Genomic DNA, 8,428 nt, shown 5'->3' with positions numbered 1-8,428 from the left:
AACGATTGTTCTGGACAAAGGACCACTTGTACAAGATTCTGATGGAAGCTCAACAAAAGTAGGACCCATTTATGATGTTATTTCCTATTTCTGTCGAAAATGTGTCGTTGTATTTTCCGCTTTGATTTTGGGCGCTGTCTCGCTATAACGTAAGCTGGATGTCGTACTGAAGTTATTTTTAGAATTCTAACACGGCGATTGCATTAAGAACTAAGCTATCTTTAATTTGCTGTCCAACATGTATTTTTTAGTAAAGTTTATGAATAGTTAGTTATTAGTAGTATTAATAGTTATTTGATTAGATTAGGTGCCTCTCCAAGATTTCTCCGGACATTTTTATTGCATTTTGCCTACGTATTCACATTGTATAACCACGATTGCACATTTTCGAACAAACCATATATGTATTGTGTAATATGATGTTATAGGACTGTCATCTGATGAAGTTTGAGAAGGTTAGTGAAAAAATTAATATATTTTGCTGGTTTATTCGCTATCGCTAACGTGCCTTGAATCAATGTAGCTGTGTGGTTGGCTATTGTAGTAAGCTAATATAATGCTATATTGTGTTTTCGCTGTAAAACAGTTAAAGAATCGGAAATATTGGCTGGATTCACAAGATGTTTGTCTTTCATTTGCTGTACACCGTGTATTTTTCATAAATGTTTTATGATGAGTATTTAGGTATTTCACGTTGGTTTCTGTAGTTATTCTAGCTGCTTTGGTGAGACTACTGCAATGTAAAACTATGATTTATACCTGAAATATGCACATTTTTTGAACAAAACATATGCTATACAATAAATATGTTATCAGACTGTCATCTGATGAAGTTGTTTCTTGGTTAGTGACTATTTATATCTTTATTTGGTCGAATTTGTGATAGCTACCTATGCAGTAAAAAAATTGTGAAAATATGCGGTTGGGTCTTTTGCTATCGTGGTTAGCTAATAGAAATACATATTGTGTTTTCCCTGTAAAACATTTTAAAAATCGGAAACGATGGCTGGATTCACAAGATGTGTATCTTTCATCTGGTGTCTTTGACTTGTGATTTCATGATATTTAGATGCTAGTATTTACTTGTGGCGCTATGCTAGGCTATGCTAGTCAGCTTTTTTACTGATGAGGGTGCTCCCGGATCCGGGATTGTGACCAAGTAGAAGTTAAGATGGTGTAAAATACTTGTATGTTTGAGGAATTTTAATTATGGGATTTCTGTTGTTTTGAATTTGGCGCCCTGCAATTTCACTGGCTGTTGTTGAGGTGGGACGCTAGCATCCCGAATATCCCAGAGAGGTTAACCCACTGTTCCTAGGTCATCAATGAAAATAAGAATTTGTTCTTAACTGACTTGCCTAGTTAAAAAAAGGTAAAATAAAATCGTGATTCATCCAAAAAACAACACTGCCTGTTAAATCAAAAATAAACAAATTAGAATAACAATTCCAATTAGAATTACAACGCTTGATAACACCATAAGGAAATAATTGTATCCTTCATTCAGGGGATGCGCTTTCTCTCTGTCCTTCTCATGGTCCGGATTACACATGGGATTATTGATAAATTATAAACTTCTTCTAATTATTAGTGTTTACATAGCCCCTTTATATCTCACACAATATCTCCAGTCTTTCTAGTGAGGGTTATCAGGCTTCACCAGGAAGTCAGAACAGAAGTCAGTCAGCCCTATTAAGTGAGTGTTTGTTTTCAATAACAATAATAAAAATAACCCAATATTTTGTTCGAAAATGTGCATATTTAGCGGCACAAATCGTGGTTGAACAATGTGAATACGTAGTGAAAATGCAGAAATATTGTCCGGAGAAATCTTGGAGAGGCACCTGTTCTAATCAAATAACTAATCATAAGCTTTACTAAAAAATACATGTTGGACAGCAAATTAAAGATACACTAGTTCTTAATGCAACCGCTGTGTTAGATTTTTAAAATTAACTTTAGTAGTACGAACGCTAGCCAACGTTAGCCATGCGGCACAGAAGTGTCCAAATCCCCAGAACGCATCACAAAGAAAATACCGAAAATCGGAATAAACTTATATAAACTGATATAAGTCGGTTTAATATAACTAGTTGATGATGTTTTTAACACATATATCGAATAAAATCAGAGCCGGATATATCTAACGCCTATAACGACAGCTTTTCAGAACGCAATTCAGGTGACCGATTCGCGCCATGGTGAAGAAATGAAAGAGTGGTCGCGTCATTCCAACAGGTCTTATTCGGCCTCAGATAGAGCTATACACCCCATTCCAATTCTCACTGCCTACTGACATCTAGGGGAAGGCGTATGCAGTGCATGTAGACCCATAGATTCCATGCAAATTAATAAACTGACCCTGGAACAGAGCCCTCGATTTCAGATTTCTCACTTCCTGACAGGAAGTTTGCTGCAAAATGAGTTCTGTTTTACTCACAGATATAATTCTAACGGTTTTAGAAACTAGAGAGTGTTTTCTATCCAATAGTAATAATAATATGCATATTGTACGAGCAAGAATTGAGTACGAGGCAGTTTAATTTGGGAACGATTTTTTACAAAGTGAGAACAGCGCCCCCCCTATTGAGAAAAGGTTTTAAAGATACACTTGTTGTAAATCCAGCCACAGTGACCAATTTCAAAAAGGCTTTATGATGAAAGCACACCAAACGATTACGTTAGGTCAGCACCTATTCACAGAAAAACACAGCCATTTTTCCAGCCAAAGAGAGGAGTCGCAAAAAGCTATGAATCACTAACCTTTGATGATCTTCATCAGATGATACTCATAGGACTTCATGCTACACAATACATGTATGTTTTGTTCGATAAAGTTCATATTTATATCCAAAAATCTCAGTTTACATTGGCGCGTTATGTTCAGTAGTTCCAAAACATCCGGTGGTTTTGCAGAGAGCCACATCAATTTACAGAAATACTCATAATAAACATTGCTAAAAGAAACAATTGCTATGCATGGAATTATAGATAAACTTCTCCTTAATCAGATTTCAAAAAAACTTTACGGAAAAAGCACACCATGCAATAATCTGAGTACGGCACTCAAAAACAAGCCGTACAGATACCCGTCTTGTTGTGGAGTCAACAGAAGTCAGAAATAGCATTATAAATATTCAATTACCTTTGATGATCTTCATCAGAAGGCACTTCCCAGGAATCCCAGTTCCACAATAAATGTTTGATTTGTTCGATAAAGTCCATTTATGTCCAAATACCTCCTTTCTGTTTGCGCGTTTAATACACAAATCCAAACTCAGGAGGCACGGGCAAGTCCAGGCGAAAGTTCAGACAAAAAGTCATATTACAGTTCGTAGAAACATGTCAAACGAAGTACAGAATCAATCCTTAGGATGTTTTTATCATAAATCTTAAATAACGTTTCAACCGGAGAATTCCTTTGTCTGTAGAAATGCAATGGAACGCAGCTAACTCTCACGGGAGCGCGCGAGACTGAGCTCGTGGCACTCTGGCAGACCTCTGACTCAATCACCTCTCATTCCCCCCTACTTCACAGTAGAAGCATCAAACAAAGTTCTAAAGACTGTTGACATCTAGTGGAAGCCTTAGGAAGTGCAATATGACCCCATAGACACTATATATTTGATAGACAATGACTTGAAAAACTACAAACCTCAGATTTCCCTCTTCCTGGTTGGATTTTTTTCTCCGTTTTTTGCCTGCCATATGAGTTCTGTTATACTCACAGACATCATTCAAACAGTTTTAGAAACTTCAGAGTGTTTTCTATCCAAATCTACTAATTATATACATATTCTAGTTTTTAGGACTGAGTAGCAGACAGTTTACTCTGGGCACCTTTTTATCCAAGCTACTCAATACTGCCCCCCAGTCCTAAAGAAGTTAACTGCCTTGTTCAGGGGCAGAATGACATATTTTTACCTTGTCAGCTCAGGGATTCGATCTTGCAACCTTTTGGTTACAAGTCCAGTGCTCTAACCACTAAGCTACCTGCCACATGATGTGAATCATGTGTCCAAAGGGGGAATTACCAGTCCCCTGGGGCCCTTCGGTAAATATGAAAATATATTTTCTTCACATGCCTATATGTTGGTAATGGTTGACAGTTACTCCAAAGGGATTGATGTTTTCCCCACATGAATTAATATATGTGTATTGCTATTGTTTTTTCCCCCTTCTTTTTTGTCTTGCTTCAATAACAAATCTCACCAGATTGGGTCTGCTGGATGGTCAGGATTTCTCCCTAAGGATTATCCCTCTAACTCCCTGACCTGTAACTCTGCAGTGAGATCGCCAAGATGATAGGGAAGTATAAGCCAATTTGCAGAAAAAATTGGTTTCAACTGTGTTGTTATTCTCTTTGACATTTCCTTTAGAAATCTGTATTAAGAATGTTGGTAGTAGTAATAATTGGTCAGGATTTCCTAAATCAGAAATGCCCTAAACTAAACTGCTGTTCTGGTCTGTCCTCGCTCGACGTTATGGCGAAGGTGACCACAGATGGTGTCTAGATGCATGGAAGGGATTAATTGACCAAGAACAGTGTGAACCTCAACATCCCCTCTAACTCACCTAAGTAATGGTGACAATGGCATTCAGTATAGTCCAGCACCACTTTTACCATGAGACCTGAGTCCGAGCCAGTAACCTGTACACAGCATTCAGTCGAAGCTATCAACTGCCCTTTCTCTCAGGAGTGCGACATGAGTCCACGTAGAGTGAGCATGGAGAGAGATCCAATCCAAGCTTCTCTCATGCTGCTGGTGTACTGGTAGCACATAATGGACTGTAAAGGACACTGGCGGCACAGGTGAGAGACATTATCAAGGGCCATCCACTTTGAACATGTGCCATTGACAGGACGAACTGAAACCCTATCTGAAGAAGAACATGCCGAAGGGAGGGAGTGGTCAACCGTGTGCGTAATTGATTTAGGCTTATCCAAAATTGTTTATTTGGGGTATCAGGTTGATTGTGGAGGTCTGCACACTCCACAATTTATAGTAATTTATACTAAGTATGCATTGAGATACCAATCTGTCATTACCACAAGTGATGAGAATAGTTAACGCTAGAAATATAAGATGAAAACACTGTATGTCAATTTAAATGTACATTCTGCCAGTATCGGTGTGTGCTAAGTTGAGGGTCTTAAATTAAAGTGATAGAACCAACGTGAAGCACTAAGGACTGTCATTCATTCCTCGCCCCAGACCCCCGGACTGTTGCCACACCTGGATAGGTCCCCGGCACAATGGCAGCATGGTAGTCTAATTTAAGGTGTGAGCTTTGACAGGGGTCAGAGCACCCCACGGAACACAGAACACTTGATGTGTGTGTGTATGTGTGTGTGTGTCTGGATAGAGATTAAATGAGACTGAACTTCAGGATGTAATTCAAGAACTCAGCAGTCTAACTAATGAGAATGAAAGAAAAGCGTATTTTATTACATGTAAAAAAAGTTATTAGTCACTAGAATAACAACGAGTAAAATGCATTCCCAGAACTGAAAATTTCACTGTATCAGGTGTCCTGGACCTTTATATTTTCATAAGTGGGCTGCGGGGAGAGCTTGAAATAAGTTGATGTATGATTGTATTTTCATTGGAACAAAAGCTATCTCCTGGAAGACTGCCCTTTCTGCACGAATACACACACACACACACACACACACACACACACACACACACACACACACACACACACACACACACACACACACACACACACACACACACACACACACACACTCCTCCCCACTAAAGCGTAGGTATGCTATGATTAATTTAATTGTCATCATCCACCCATATAGCAACATTTAGGAGTGATCTGCTCGCTCTGGGACTTTCCTGTGGTTCAATTAGCACAGACAAAATAATCCCCACTGTAATCATTCAACACTGTAAGTATGCATTAAAAACAACACCCCCTGAGTCTGAAAAGACACACTGGCTGATCGAGCTTTAGCCTAAAAGAAAAACACACCAACACACTCTTGTATAATGTCATTACGCACACAAACAAACACACGTGCACACACACACTAGTAATGTATAATGTCATATGCACTAATGTGACATTTCCCTCTCTATTGTAGCTCTCTAAATATACCTGTAAATAGCTGAGGCAACAATAGCTGACTGCAGAGAGCCGGTTCATGAATTAAATTAGTCAAGGCTTGGCGATTAAGAGTGGTGAAAATAACCATTGTCACATAGGAGATAGCAGGGGTGTCTATCTACAGGCTAGAATCAACGAACTGTATCTGTCAGCCAGTCAGGGTAGAGCAGGGCAGAGCTGTGTGTGGCTCTCTCTACCCATCACCCCAGCCAGGCCCAGCACAGTCAGTGAGACATAGAGAGAGAGGGAGGAGCATGAGGTGTGTGTGAGGATAAAGGATGGAGAATATATATGTGTGTGGTAGTTATTGTGTTGGCTGTGAATGTGGATCAGGACAGAGCATCTTCACCATTTCTTCTCAACATGAACGATGAAAAGTGGGGAAACAAAAAGGCATGGATTCCTAATTGTCTTTATAGCACTTAACCTATTTTAGTTTGTTCAAGTTAAACTTAAGAGCACTATGTCCAAATGATGACAGCAGGATGACAGTGTTCAAGTAGTAATCCCAGACCTAGGGCAGCAACATGGATTATCTTGGTTCTCTTCAGACAGACAACTCTCCCAACAAATCACAAGGGTGACATGCCAGAACTCATAAAAATATGTGTGCAGGCAAAACCTTTGCAGTAGTTTTAGTGAAGGTAGTTGATGCAAACTAGCCACTAATGCGAAATTCACTTTTTTAAATAACCTCGATCTTGCAAGCTACTGTTTTGTGTCTGGGGGATGTTTACGCTAAAGCAACAAGCGGATAAGGCAGTGACTCAGTGACTTCTCAATTTTCACCTAAAATGACATACCCAAATCTAACTGCCTGTAGCTCAGAACCTGAAGCAAGGATATAAATATTATTGGTACCATTTGAAAGGAAACACTTTGAAGTTTATGGAAATGTGAAAGGAATGTAGTATAATATAACACAATAGATCTGGTAAAAGATAATACAAAGAAAAAACCAACCGTTCAGTTGTATTTTTTTTGTACCATCATCTTTGAAATGCAAGAGAAAGGCCATAACGTATTATTCCAGCCCAGGCGCAATTTAGAATTTGGCCACTAGATGGCATCAGTGTATGTGCAAAGTTTTAGACTGATCCAATGAACCATTGCATTTCTATTCAAAATGTTGTATCAAGACTGCCCAAATGTGCCTAAATTGTTTATTAACCCTTTCATGCGTGAGTTCCAAATATCTCTAACGGTCGCCCCAGCGTGAGTTGTTTTATGCACGTGATGTTAGAACGTTCTCTCCAATTCCAGAATATGATTGTTATGTAACAGTAGATTTAATCTGCGCTGCCCTCAAACCAAAGCACGCCTTTGCCTGTTTTATTTGTCAATTTTAAATTATTTTCTAAACAGTTTTTTATTTTATAATAACAGTTTGAAATGAGGTGTGTTCCGCCTCATTCATTCACATAAAAGTAGTCATTTTTACTTTTGCGGACCAATTAATTGTTTTGACATTTCTGACCCGGACAAAATTCCCCAAACACTTCTCAATTGTTTGTGCAGTTCAAGTCTGCAGACATTTACTCATCTGCCGTCCTGCATACACGTGTTCATATTTTCCACCTGTCGCCTGCATCACAATCAAAGTTGTTTTCGTTACCAATAATAACTTTGGAAATGAGTGCGTTTCTATCAAAGTGTCTTATTACGTTATAATAGTTTCTGCATGTCGTGTTATGTCGTTTCTACTGTAGCATCATGTTTTTGTGTATATTCCTTATAACCGCGGACACGCGATGTAACGTTACTCATTTCATAACATGTATGGTGTTATACTCAATGCTTAGGTATCTAGCTACAGTCTTATTAGCTCTGGAAAACAATGCTAATTGCGTCACGGATGTATTAGCATGTGTTGTATGTTGAAGCTACCCTGGCCTTTTGACTCCCAAGTGGCACAGCGTCTCAGTGCTAGAGGCGTCACTACAGACACCCATCTTCAAATCCAGACTGCGTTTCTATCAAAGTAAGTGCCTAATTACGTTATAATAGTTTCTGTGTCGTGTTATACCGTTTCTACTGTAGCTCACTGTGTGTATGGAGCATAATATATTTGTGTATATTCCTTATAACCGCGGACACGCTAGGTAACGTTACTCATGTTACTCACCTTTTATGGTGTTATATTCAATCGTGCTTATGTAGCTAGTTACATTATTCTATTAGCTCTGTAAAACAATGCTAAATGCGTCAGAAGTATTGGCATGTTGTATTTTGACGCTACCCTGGAAAAATATCTTATACCACTCGTCGTTTTCTGAGTTCATTCCACAAAGCTGTTTATCATGTC

The sequence above is a fragment of the Salvelinus namaycush genome, chromosome 7 (assembly GCF_016432855.1).
Source record: "Salvelinus namaycush isolate Seneca chromosome 7, SaNama_1.0, whole genome shotgun sequence".
Taxonomy (NCBI): Eukaryota; Metazoa; Chordata; class Actinopteri; order Salmoniformes; family Salmonidae; genus Salvelinus; species Salvelinus namaycush.
This window is presented reverse-complemented; position numbering follows the sequence as displayed.